This window comes from Nematolebias whitei, chromosome 1, assembly GCF_014905685.2.
Source record: "Nematolebias whitei isolate Nwh7 chromosome 1, NemWhi1, whole genome shotgun sequence".
Taxonomy (NCBI): Eukaryota; Metazoa; Chordata; class Actinopteri; order Cyprinodontiformes; family Rivulidae; genus Nematolebias; species Nematolebias whitei.
In genome coordinates this window covers 44,016,680-44,030,467 of record NC_056498.1, presented here as the reverse complement: position 1 = coordinate 44,030,467, position 13,788 = coordinate 44,016,680, and the positions used below count along the sequence as shown (strand labels likewise).

Sequence of the window (13,788 nt, the reverse complement as noted above, 5' to 3'; positions counted from 1 at the left end):
AAGACAATGAAGAGGCCTGTCTAATAATTAAAGGAAGAGCATTCCACAAATGAGGAGCCCTGACCATAAAACCTCCTTTTGTCACCAGTCGAGTTCTGGGAGTGGAAAGTAAGAACAGATTTAAGGTTCTGAGATTGCAAGAGGGGATGCAGGGGGCAAGAAGCTCAGATAGATACGATGGTGCAAGACCGTTCAGGGATTTAAAAACAAACGATAACATTTTAAAATCAATTCTAAAAAGCACAGGGAGCCAATGCAACGAGGACAGAACTGGAGTGATGTGCTGATATGTATGGGATCTTGTGAGAACTCTAGCTGCAGTGTTTGTTCTAGTTGAAGGTGATACAGAGAACTTTGGGGCAGACCAGAAAATAAAGAATTACAATAATCAATAGGGACAAGAGTCAAAGGCATGAATAAGAGTTTCTGCATCAGTTAAAGAGATAAATGCTCTGATTTTTGGCAATATTCTTAATTTGAAAAAATGCTGTTTTAGTGATATTCTTAAAATGTTTAGAAAAACCAAGATCAGAATCAAAGGTTACCCCCAAATTTTTGGCTTCACAAGTGCAGTTAAAATCAAGAACAGAAAGGGACTGAACTACTAAATCCCTTTTGGACTTGGGGCCAAAAACCATCACCTCAGTTTTATCATTGTTGAGTGAAAGAAAATTATCAGACATCCAGGTTTTTGATGTCTGTAAGGCAGAGATAAAGTTTGAGTGTGGAGAGGTCAGATGGGTTAATAGTCAAATAAATCTGGGAATCGTCTGCATAAAAATGAAAAGAAACAATGAATTTATGAATAACCTGACCAAGTGGTAGCATATAAATAGAAAATAATAGTTGCCCAAGAATTGACCCTTGGGGGACACCACAGGTGAGAGAAGCTGAACTGGAGGAATTATTGCCAGAAATTACTGAAAAAGTTCTGTCATGAAGATAAGATTTGAACCACCTCAAATCAATGTCTCTAACATCTAGCCAATAATTTAGTCGGCTCAGTAGAACATTATGATCTACTGTATCAAACGCAGCAGAAACATCGAGAAGCACTAAGACAGTACAACAGCCAGCATCTGAGTTCATCCTAATATCATTCACAACTTTTAATAATGCAGTTTCTGTACTGTGTTACTGACGAAAACCAGACTGAAACTTTTCAAAAAGTGAGTTTTTGTTTAAATAAGTTAAAATCTGAGAGTACGCCACTTTCTCTAAAATTTTCACAGTAAAGGGTAATTTAGAGATCGGCCTAAAGTTGTTAAGATCGTTACAATCCAGGTTGGGTTTCTTCAATAATGGTTCAACAGCAGCAGTTTTAAACATTTTGGGAACTACCCCTGTAGATAATGATTTGTTAAAAACTATTAGAATATCAGGAATTAAAAAGTGACCTTTTTTTTTTTAAATGTTGTTGGTAAAACATCTAAAAAAGAAGAGGAAGGTTTCATACATTTGATAGTCCTTACTAACTCAGCCTGAGATAAGAGGCTAAATGAACTGAAAGTGATTTACTTCCTCGTGCTGAACAGTAGAGGCAGATGGCACAATTTGAGCTCCGATAATAGTGATTTTATTAATAAAAAATGAACAAAACAACTCACATTTCTCAGAAGAGAATTCATTAGTAAAAGGTGATTTGTAAATTAAAGAGTTTATAGTGTTGAATAAAAGTTTTGGATTATGTAAATTTGAAGCAATGAGGGTTGAGAAATATTTAGATCTTTCTTCTTTAACCACTCTGTTATAATCTTTCAAAAGATTTTTCATAGTAAAAAAGTCGCAGCTCAAATGGTGAGATTTGTATTTCCGCTCAGCACGTCTACATGCCCACCTGATGGATCGAACACTAGAGGATGACATTTTTTCGGGAGTACCGCCGGTCACGTGATTCCGGCCGGATTCTGGCGGGACCTGAGTCAACCTCGTTATAACTCACGTGACCGGGACGTGACCGGACTGAAAGCTAACGGGAGCAGACAGGAGCGGGAACCGACCAATAACCAAAAATGAAAATGAAAATGAAACAAAAAAAAAAACCACGGGCACAGCTATTTTCTAGTTTTCTTTCAGTAAGCCTTCACTTTAACACAAGTCAAAAGGACTACATTTCCCAGGAGTCAAGTGTTCGAGCCGTAGTTTTTCACCGAGAGGATGGGAGGAGCAGCGAGCGAAGTGGTACTGAGTCTGAAAATAGTTTGCAACACAAGGTAAGAAGTAACTGTCTGTCTATTGAACTCACAGAACAGGCAGGAAAGGGTCAAATAACCCTGAACTTCACGAGAGTTGTGTTGGTGCGGTGCTGCTTTAAACTTTAGTCTCAGCTGTGAGGAGCTGCTGTTTACCGTCTGTAAATAAACTCAAATGCACGCATTCTCCGGTAAAAATATCCCCGTTTTTATAAGAAAGGCTGGTTACACATATATTATAATAACTGTTATTGTAGGGGGACATATTGGTGCGAGGTGTGTGGGTCCTCCCCCATAACTTTTTAAATAAAGTAGCAGCTATTTCCAGCATTCTGGTGTATTTTAACAGGTTTTAAAACATCTATGTTTACCTACATAAGTAAATCCTTGATTCAGTAACTGTTTTATAAAGCATGGCACAAGAAGTAGCACTAAGTTTATTGTTAGTCTTTAATTTAATTTAATTTTTCTACCTAACACAGGAAGCTGTTAGCTCTGGAAGCAAACTGTTAAACAGCTTTGGACCCAAAGACCCTTGTCACACACTTCAACAGAGCAGGTAAGATACATAACATCTTGTAATCTCTGCCTGTGAGGCTCATTAAATAATTATAAAATATGATAAGTGAAATAAAGAAAAATTGAGCTTCTGTAATTTATATTTGCAAATGTCACATTTTCTTGACTTAGTTTCAGTTGTAAATCTCTTGTTTTTGATAAAATATTTTTTCCAAAAGAAAGGCCAACAGATTGTAACTTGTAGTCACTGTGACCGTATTTTGACTCGTGCACGTCTTCTGTCACTTTTAGGTTCCACAAGGCTCTGGACTGGTCCAGCTGTGGAGAGATGAGGTGGAACACCAGACCTGCAATGGTCCAGTCTGTAAATGATGCTCTGAAGTCTGGGAAGATGCACGACATCATGCTTCACCCAAACGAGCTCGTTACCTCGACCACATACACTGAACTTCTGGAGGATGTCGTCCAGTGTATAATAATGCCTTTAAACATTTTATTTGTAGAGTTCTCTGCTTGGTACATTATTTTTCTTTGTCTGTTTGGTTGTTTAAACAATTTTAAACATGACAGTGATGTCACTGTTTAAAGGAAACAACTGCTCAATAAATTAGTAAAATGCAACTTGTTGTGTTTGGGTTCTTTCATCTAAGGTAGACATGGTGTGACCCATGGACTGGTTTAGATTTTTTGTTTTTACTGGAACTGACCTTCAAAAGAGCCAGAAACAGACTCAGCAGCTGATCCTCCGTAGAAACATTATATGGACTACAGGCCATGGATTATTTGTTTTATGACATTTAGAGAAGGTTTTAGTTTGGATTAAGGAAATAAATGTCTCTATTTCACCACAGATGAACTGTTCCTGTTGCCATATCTTTTGAAATAAAACTGCACAACACAAACTAATTTAAACAGGAATGGGTAGAAGATCAAATCAAATTCAATGTATTTCCTAAAAATTCAATGAAAAACAGGAGCAGGACAGGAGTGGGAGTGATTCTGAACAGGAACAGGAGTCATGTTACCAGGAGTGGGACAGGACAGGATTCATTTTTTTACTCTGGACCAGGATTGGGACAGGACAGGATTTTTTCTGTGGGACCAGGACAGGACAGGAGTGAAAATCCACTCCTGTGTCATCCTCTAGTTCAGCGCTTCTAGTCATGGAGGGAATAGGACCGGACAGATTACACTGTTTCCCCAGACTCTCTACTGTAGTGGCCAATGATTCAAGCTCATATTGGAGTTTTTGGGACTGTCTGGACATTACATCATTCATACCAGTATGAATGATTACAGTATAAACAGATGGGTGAATCTCAAGAATAATAGGAATCAGTTCAATAAAGTCAGCTGTTTTACTTCCAGATAGACAGTAAGTGATGGCACCAGGAAGCTTAACAAACCGAATGGTTGTCACCAATGACCAGGATTTCAGGACGCTCAGATTCTGCATCACCTTTATACTTCTTACCTTACCATACCACTTTATTTATAGAGCACTTAAAACAGCAACAAGGCCAACCAAAGTGCTGTACAGACAGAACAACAGGTAACACACAAAGCAAAATACAAAATGAGGTAAATCAGAATATAGACATAAAAACGATGCAGATAATGACGACTAACCAGTGTGGAGCATACAGGATCAAACACAGATCATCTGGTGTTGAAAGCTACTGAATAGTAGTGAGTTTTTAAACGGGACTTGAAAACCGAGAGGGAGGGGGCCTGTCTGACAAACAGAGGTAACTCGTTCCAAAGTCTTGGTCCTGCTACAGAGAAGGCCCTGTCACCTCTGCGCTTAAGACGAGTTCCTGGAACTGTGAGGAGCAACTGGTCCACTGACCTCAGGGAGCGTGGTGGGACATACGGTTGTAGCAGACCAGAGAGATGGGGGGGGACACTGTTCAGTGATTTGTAGACATACAGGAGTATTTTGAACTGGATTTGAAAGTGAACCAGTAACCAGTGCAGTGAGGCCAAAACTGGTGTAATGTGCTCTCTTTTGCCTGTACTGGTTAAAAATGGGGCTGCTGCATTCTGGACCAGTTGTAGTCGTGCAATGGAGGTCTGACTGATACCAAACAGGAGTGAATTGCAGTAATTAAGCCTAGATGTTATGAATGCATGTATTACTGTTTCACCTCCTTCTGCGGGTGTGTGGTGGGGGGCATCCTGTGCTCGAGCATCGGTGTGTGGCGTGGAGGCTGCACGGCTGCAGGGAGGGGGGCTTTGCGGAGGGTGGTGGGGGCTGCACGGGGGTCTGTTGGAATCGGCCTCCCCACCGTCGCAGACGTCTGCGCCTCCGGGTGCAGGAGGAGGGCCGCCTGCGTCATGGGGGACCCCACTCACCCAGCGCGCACGCTTTTTGCCCCGCTCCCCTCGGGAAGGAGGTTGGGGAGCATTGAGTGTGGAGCCGCTGGACTGAGGAGCAGCTTCTACCCTGAGGCTGTTGGACTCATGGATCTCTAACTAGAGTGATCACTGTGAAAAACCATATAATGTTGCTGCTGATCTGTTTCAATGTTGATGTGTTCATGCGTGCACATCTGCTCACGGACTCATGTTCATGTTTGTGCTGATGTTCAATGTTTTATGTTATGAGTGCTTAGTGTATATTTAGTTGATGTTTTTCTTGGTTCGTATCTTGGATGTTATTACTGTTTTTCTTATACATTTTATTGTTGGATGTAACTGGGACCCTGTGTACATAATTTCGCTCCACCACATGTACCACATGAGGTGCGAATGACAATAAAGAAACTCTGACTCTCTGACTCTGTTTCCAGGTTATTTTTGGACAGTATGGGCTTCAGTTTAGACAGCCGCCTCAGTTGGAAGAAACATGATTTAACAATCATGTTTACATGATTGTTAAGTTTCAGGGAAGGGTCCATTATCACGCCCAGATTAGTGACTCTTTGTTTTTCTGACAGGGTTAGAGCAGAGAGGTCGATGCAGTGGTTTGTGATGGTGTCGTTGGGAGGGAACAACATGACTTCAGACTTCTTTTCATTGAAACTTAAGAAATTTAAAGCCATCCAGTCCCTGATGTCAGCCAGGCAGTTGAGCAGCGGTTGAATAGAGCATGTACTTCTTGAGTTTTGATCCAAATTTAAGGTCAATTAGCGTGACATTAGCAGAATTCAGATGAGCAGAAGAGTGGCACCCCCCGGACCAGGAGGATCAGCTGTTGCCTCCAAAGAAACAATTAGGCATCGGTTTCCCAGAGTAGCCTCTTTAATCAGCTGGCGGCGAGATGATGAGGAAGAAGAAGGAAGTTTCCAACTTCAATTATTAGTTTGAGATCGGACAGAAACAGAATGACTTCTGTCAGATTTTGATGATACAGGAAGTTTATCATGTGATGACAGCAGACTATCCGCCGTGTCTGCCAGGTGTGTGTCAGCTTCATCCTGAAGTGGTGAGAAATGGTTCATGGTTTCTACCTGTAACCCCCGCAGTCCCGTCTGATCACCTCGATTAACCATGCTTTGGCATACCACATTAGCCCAGGAGCGGTTAGCAGGAGATTTCATCTGATTCGGTGTAGAGGTGAGGGCTGAAGCCTTTGGTCTTGCCCCCAGCAGTGTCCATTCAACAGCCGGTGGAGTGTAACCCCCCTGTTGGATATTGAGCCATGCAAGCCCAGGGTGGTGATGAACAGCAGCCTTTGGATTGAGTTGGCCACACTGGAGCTTAGTAGTAACCTCCACAGGTACAGTGCATCTAGAATCTGCAGTAGGTAGCTGACGTGGCTGAATCAGGTCTGTGTTGGAGACTGGAGGCTGAGGCATCCTGGATGCCTGAGAGCGATTGAGTGGGCGCGTAAAGGACGCTTGTATCACAGAAATCTGCATATTTTGCATTGAAGCAACCGATAAAAGATTTTTGAGTACATTGTCTTTGTCTCTTATCAACTTTTCCAGTTGATTAATTTTAAAATCCAGCAAGCGGTAAGCTTCCAGACACAAATCACAAGCCCTTGTCGCAGCAACATTCACCGGTTCCAATGTAGATGCCATGAATTCATACAGCTGACAGTAATCCAGAGTGGCTGGAGTAATCCTCGAGCTGTAGAGCAGGATGGCTGGAACAGTCAGGCTGCGATCATTAAGGCCTGTTTTAGGTTTAATACTTGTTCAAAGTAATTGTGTACTTGCAGGTATCTGAAAAAATTTTGAGTTTTTGAGTTGACATACTTTTTTCAAACTTTCAAAATCCATTAATTTCCCATTTTTTGTAATTAAATAGAATGTTGTTATGCCTTTAGAAATCCATGATTTGAAACCGGCCCATTAACTTGGGCCCAAACCCAACTGAACTTGGACTTCAGTTACTTGGGTCCATTGTCCAAGAAAACGGGAATTGTGGTAAAGTTCAAGTTCATCAATCAAAGTGGCATTACAGTGATTTTTTTTCAGTGATTATTCTGGTTAGAGATTCATGAGTCTACCAGCCTCAGGGTAGAAGCTGTTCCTCAGTCTAGTGGTTCTACACGTAATGCTCCTCAACCTCCTTCCTGAGGGGAGTAGGGCAAAAAGTGTGTGTGCTGGGTGAGTGGGGTCCTTCATGATGCAGATGGCCCTTTTCCTGCATCTGTAAGTGTAAATGTCTACAATAGTGGTGTTTTATCTACCCAGCAGATCTACCATGTGGTTATGGCCAAAACTCCACTGCAACCTCTCCTCTAAGGGGTATAAGAACTGTATATGTAACTCTAGTATGACCCAAAGTGTTTGTTAACTAGTTCAACTTAGGCTGTTTGCGAAGAGGATTCACCCAGACTATTAACGACCCTCATTTGTGAGCCACACCCTTATCTCACCCCGTAGTTCATTTAACTTGGTAGCCGAAGTCGAGTCGTTGACTACAGGGAAACACATTAATGGTCATTCCTCCTCATTCTATTATTGCAATTCTCACCGATCTGACTCTTTAGAATCCAGGAACAGGATTCAAGGGTATTGTTTAAATATTCAATTCAATTCATCCATCCATCCATTTTCTTTACCCGCTTGTTCCATTTTGGGTCACGGGGGTCGCCGGTGCCCATGTCCAGCAATCACTGTGCGAGGGGCGGGGTACATCCTGGACGGGTCGCAAGTCCATCACAGGGACACATAGAGACAAACGAGACAAACAACCATTCACTCTCTCACTCACACCTAGGGACAATTTAGAGTTACCAATCAGTCTAACATGCATGTTTTTGGTCTGTGGGAGGAAACCGGAGCACCCGGACAAAACCCACGCATGCACGGAGAGAACATACAAACTCCACCCAGAAAGGCCCCTGGACCGGGGTTTGAACCAGGGACCTGCTCGCACCGTGCTGCCCTCAATTCAATTCAATTCAGTTTATTTCTATAGCGCCAAATCACAACAAAGTTGTCTCAAGGCATTTTACAGGAACATTCACATAAAAGCCAATTAGTAAAGTTCTCTATCTAAGGAATCCAGCAGACAAGTTGAATCTTGGCTTCTTTGCAGTCTCCCATCCTGTGCAAGCACAGTGGCAACAGTGGAAAGAAAAACTCCCTTTTAACAGGAAGAAACCTCCAGCAGAACCAGGCTCAGGACAAGCGGCCATCTGCTTTGACCGGCTGGTTTGAGAGGACAGGAAGGAGAGACAGACGAACACAGAATGGTAGGTCCAGATATAGGTCCATATAGGTCCAGGTCCAGATATAGGTTCAGGTGTCCCTGAAAGATAAAAACACACGTTAGGATAGAAAAAATAATTACAACTAGAAAGTTCCTGGAGAAACTTTGATGGGGACTGCCAAGCTGCTGACAATTTTAAAATGTGATTTGACTATATGTTTGGGATCGTTGTCAGCTACCACTATACCAAATTTCAGCTGAATAGTTCTAAAAATGGGAGACTTATCATCTTTTTTCTTTTTTAGCTAAGTCGGCCATCTTGGATTTCTGATTTGCATTAGGAATGTTTAACAACTCGCTCTCAGCTACAACCTTACTAAATTTCATCCCAATATATATAAAAAAAATAACAGATTTATAGTCAATTATGTGTTTGCTGAGGCTGCTGTGGCAGCCATCTTGAATCAAAATGGCTCCAAATGTTAATCAGTTTTTCGGGCCACATTAAAGTTGAAAAAGATAAACTTTTCAGGTGTAGAATAATAAGTGGGCAGTCACCAACTAGTTCCTGGAGTTGGTGAAATATTGCGCCTTTGTTCACAAATTACGTCACCATGGTAACTCGAAATGCCAATAAAAGTAATAGCACACATCACGGAGCCGAGCCAGTCGTTTTGATATAATTTTTGTTGGGGTAGACATTGTGGTTCGGGCCGCATTAACGGAGATAGAAATATAGACGCACTTCCGAGGTGTAGAATAATAGGTGCCTGTCCCCAAATACAAAACAAGTTGAGCAGAGTAAGTAAAGACAGTAGCAGAGTGAAAATTGTGGTCAGTTGGTCCTCCAGCAGTCTAAGCCTATAGCAGCATAACTAAAAAACAGCTCAGGAAACCCAAGCTGACCCTAACTATAGGATTTATCAAAAAGGAAAGTCTTAAGCCTAAACTGGATAATGTGTCAGCCTCACGGACAGAGATTGGAAGTTGGTTCCACAAGAGAGGAGCCTGATAACTGAAAGATCTGCCTCCCATTCTGTTTTTGTAAACTCTAGGAACCACAAGTAAACCTGCAGTCTGAGACTGAAGTGCTCTGTTAGTAAAATATGGAACAATAAGATCTGTAATATAACATAGAGCCAGGTTGTTGAGAGCTTTGTAGGTTAGAAGTAAGATTTTGAATTCTATTCTGGATTTGACAGGGAGCCATTGGAGAGAAGCTAAAACTGGAGAAATATGATCTCTCCCAGTAACTCCAGTTAAGACTCTGGCAGCAGCATTTTGGATCAACTGAAGACGTTTTAAAGAAGTATTTGGACACCCAGATAATAAACCATTGCAATAGTCCAGTCTAGACGTGACAAATGCATGGACCAGTTTTTCTGCATCATCTTTAGATCAGATGTTTCTAATGTTAGTGATATTACGCAGGTGGAAGAAGGAGGTTCTAGTAACGTTTTTTATGTGGGGGATAAAAGACATGTCCTGATCAAAAATAACACCAAGATTTTTAACATTAGAGCTGGAGGACAGATTAATGCATCTAAGGAGGGAGAAAGACTGAAACATTCATTCCTAAGGTGCTCAGGTCCAAAAACTAAAACCTCAGTCTTGTCTGTGTTCAACAGGAGAAAATTAAGGGCCATCCAGGTTTTTATGTCTTTAAGACATGCTTGTAGTCTAAGTAGCTCATTGAATTCGTTGGGTTTAATGGACAAATATAACTGTGCATCATCAGCATAACAATGAAAATTTATCCCATGCTGTTTAATAACTTAAACTAATGGAAGCATATATAAAGTAAAGAGTATTGGCCCAAGCACTGAGCCCTGAGGAACTCCATGACTAACTTTGGTGTATGAAGAAGATTTATTATTTACATTTACAAACTGGAATCTATCAGATAGATATTATTTAAACCATTTTAGAGTTGTTTCTGTAATTCCAATATCATATTCAAGCCTCTGTAGTAAAATATTGTGATCAACTGTATCAAATGCAGCACTGAGGTCTAACAGGACCAGTAGAGACACAAGTCCATTGTCTGAGGCCATGAGAATATCATTAGTGACTTTTACTAGTGCTGTTTCTGTGCTATGATGAGCTCTAAACCCTGACTGAAACTCTTCAGATTATTTCTTTGTAGATGTTCATGCAACTGACCTGCAACTATTTTCTCTTTTTTAATTTTTAAAGTTGCCTCATTTGACAGGGGACTAGAGATAGTAGAAGGAAGGATGGTTTGAATTTTCTCTCTAATTGAAATAATTTTATTTATAAAGAATCTCATGAAGTCATCACTACTTATAGTTGTAGGGATACATGGGTCAACAGAAATGGGACTTTTAATTAGTCTAGCAATAGTACTAAACAGAAACCTAGGGTTATTTTTATTCTCCTCCATTAAAGATGAGTAATATAAAGTTCTAGCTTTACGGAGAGCTTTTTTATATGTTAGCAGACTATCTTTCCAAGTTAAATAAAATTCTTCAACATTAGTAGAGCGCCATTTTCTCTCCTGGTTTCTAGATTCTGCTTTAAAGTACGTAACTCAGAATTGAACCAAGGAGCGTTTCCTCTGATTGATTACTTTCTTTTTCAGTGGAGCAATTTTATCAAGTGAAGTTTGCATTGAAGTTGTAAGATGATCAACTAGATGATCTAAGTCTCTGTTCTCTGATGCATTACTCTGCAAGACAGAGGAAACATTGATGAGATTGTTTAAATTTGGTTACAGCATTTTCTGATAAGCACCTGCTGAGATGAAATTTACTCTCAGTGACTGTGTAGTCATTTAATGTAAACTCAAAGGTTATTAAAAAATGGTCAGACAGAACAGGATTTTGAGGAACTATTACCAAGTCCTTAATCTCTATACCATAGGTCAGAACTAAATCAAGAGTGTGATGATAAGAATGAGTAGATGTGCGGACGTTTTGGGTAAAACCAAATGAGTCTATTAAATTATTAAAGGCTATGCTTAAACTATCACTCTCAACATCTACATGAATATTGAAATCACCCATTATGATGATTTTATCAGTATTTAATAGTAAGTCAGTAATAATTCTGAGAATTCAGACAAAAACTGAGAGTAAGCTCCTGGTGGACGATATATAACAACTAGTAAAAGTGGCTTTTCTGATTTCCATTTTGGATGAGAAAGACTGAGGGACAGCGATTCAAAAGAATCATAACTAATAACTGGTTTGGCATTAATCAATAATCCTGACTGAAAAATAGAAGCTACTCCTCCACCTCGGCCAGTTGTTCTAGGAACATGAACATTTAAATAATTAACAGGAGTGGATTAATTTATACCAACAAAATCCTCCTGTTGTAGCCAAGTTTCTGTCAGACACAATAAATCAATATGATGATCAGTTATCAGTTCATTAACTAACAGGGATTTAGAGGAAACAGATCTGATGTTCAATAATCCACATTTAATGAATTTATGATTTTGCTCTGGTAAAGTAACTGTGTTTACTTTAATCAGATTTTTATGGTTTATATTTTTAGAGCTGATTTTTGGTTTATTTAATTTGAGCCGTGGGCGAGTTGACACTGTTTCAATGTGGGTGTGGGTGGGTAACAGAGGAGAAGCAGCAGAGAGGGGTGGAGGACTACAACTCTGCTTCCTGGACTGGACCCTGGGTTGTCAATAATTTGGGGGATAAACAAAATCAGCCATATTTCTAGAAAGAAGAGCAGCTCCGTCCAAAGTGGGATGGATGCCATCTCTCTGCATCAGACCAGGTTTTCCCCAGAAAGAACTCCAGTTATCTATGTAGCCCACGTCGTTGTCAGAACACCACCTGGACACCCAGCGGTTAAACGACGACATACGGCTAAACATGTCATCGCTGGTCAGGTTGGGGAGGGGGCCGGAGAAAACTACGGAGTCCCACATGGTTTTAGCAAAGTCACACACCGAAGCAACATTAATTTTAGTGACCTCCGATTGGCGTAACCGGGTGTCATTACCGCCGACGTGAATAACAATCTTACTGTATTTAGCCTTAGCCTTAGTCTCAGATAAGATTCTATGTCGCCCGCTCTGGCCCCCGGAATGCATTTGACTATGGCTGCTGGAGTCCCTAAAGTCACGTTTCAGACTATGGAACTTCCAATAACCAGGGTTTGCTTCTCAGCGGGTGTGTCACTGAGTGAGGAAAATCGATTAGAAACGTGAACAGGTCGGTGGTGAACTGGGGGCTTAGCCTTAGCACTACGCTTGCTCCGGACCATCACCCAGCTGGCCTGGGGTCCCGGCTGCTCGGGGTCTGCTGGAGGACCACTAACGGGAGCTAGCCTCTGTGGTTCCGTGCTGTCTAATGGGACCTGGCTAGCTACTGGTTTTTCTACAGTGCGGAGCCGAGCTTCCAGTTCAGACAGCCTCTCCTCCAAAGCTACCCTAAGACTACATTTGTTACATGTATCATTACCACTAAAGGAGGCAGAGGAGGAACTAAACTTCTGACACACGGAGCAAGAGAAAACAGAGGAAGCAGGGAGAGAAGCAGCAGCCATGCTAAGCTAACGCTAGCAGGAGCTAGCAGAGCCAAATACACCAATAAAAACCGAGAAGTGTTGAAAGATAAGAGGTGTTTTAAGCACTATCCAACAGTAGAGAAACAACTGTACTAAGTGTGTTTGTGAACTAGAATGAAAAACTGTGCAAAAGACAGATAAATCCAGAAAACAGAGACGACTCGAGCAAACAATTCACTCGAGCTAACGACATACAAACAGGAAATTACACAATACGTCTCACCACGAACGTGCAATGTCAGCCTCACACCTGAGTAACCTTTAAAAATGTCTTTTACTTTGTTGAGTTGAGTCAGGTATCCAAAATTCATGAACATGATACAGAGACAATAATGACACAGAACTTTGTCAATTTCTCATGCTTTGTGCTAAATTAATTATTTGTAAGGGACAGCATTATAGCAGAAATCCAAGACAGTGATTATTCAGTTACATATCAAAATCAGTGATTGCATCTAGAGGTGTAAATGTCTGTGATGGTGGGGAGGCTGACTCCAACAGATTTCTGTGTAGGGATGCACCGATCCACTTTTTTTCACTTCAGATACCAAGACCGATGTCTGAGATTTAGTTACGGCCGATACAGATCTGATCCGATACAGAAAAACAGTGCTGAATTAACAAAAATGGCTAAATCATGTCATCTGGACCTATTTCTGAAACTGGTACGGATGACATGATAAAGCCATTTTTGTTTTCTACCTGGATGATTGAGTTTACAAACCCAGTGCTGAATTAACTTAAAACATTTGTTTTTTTAAACACAGACATGAATGTACTGAATTACAAATTTATTGAAAACTGACAAAAACAAAGGTTGACTGCTTTGGTCATACATGAAAAAATAAATCCAAAAAAGTTCAATCTGGTCCTCTGGACATTCAAAAAAAACAAAAGCAAAACAAAGCAAAAA

The 13,788-nt window shown here is 40.8% G+C and overlaps 1 protein-coding gene across 1 annotated transcript in view; it reads left to right on the top strand.

The window, feature by feature from the left end:
- Window positions 1-13,788, top strand: part of sanbr (SANT and BTB domain regulator of CSR) — a gene marked incomplete at its 5' end in the record, with an annotated part of 66,761 nt that overhangs the window by 13,339 nt on the left and 39,634 nt on the right.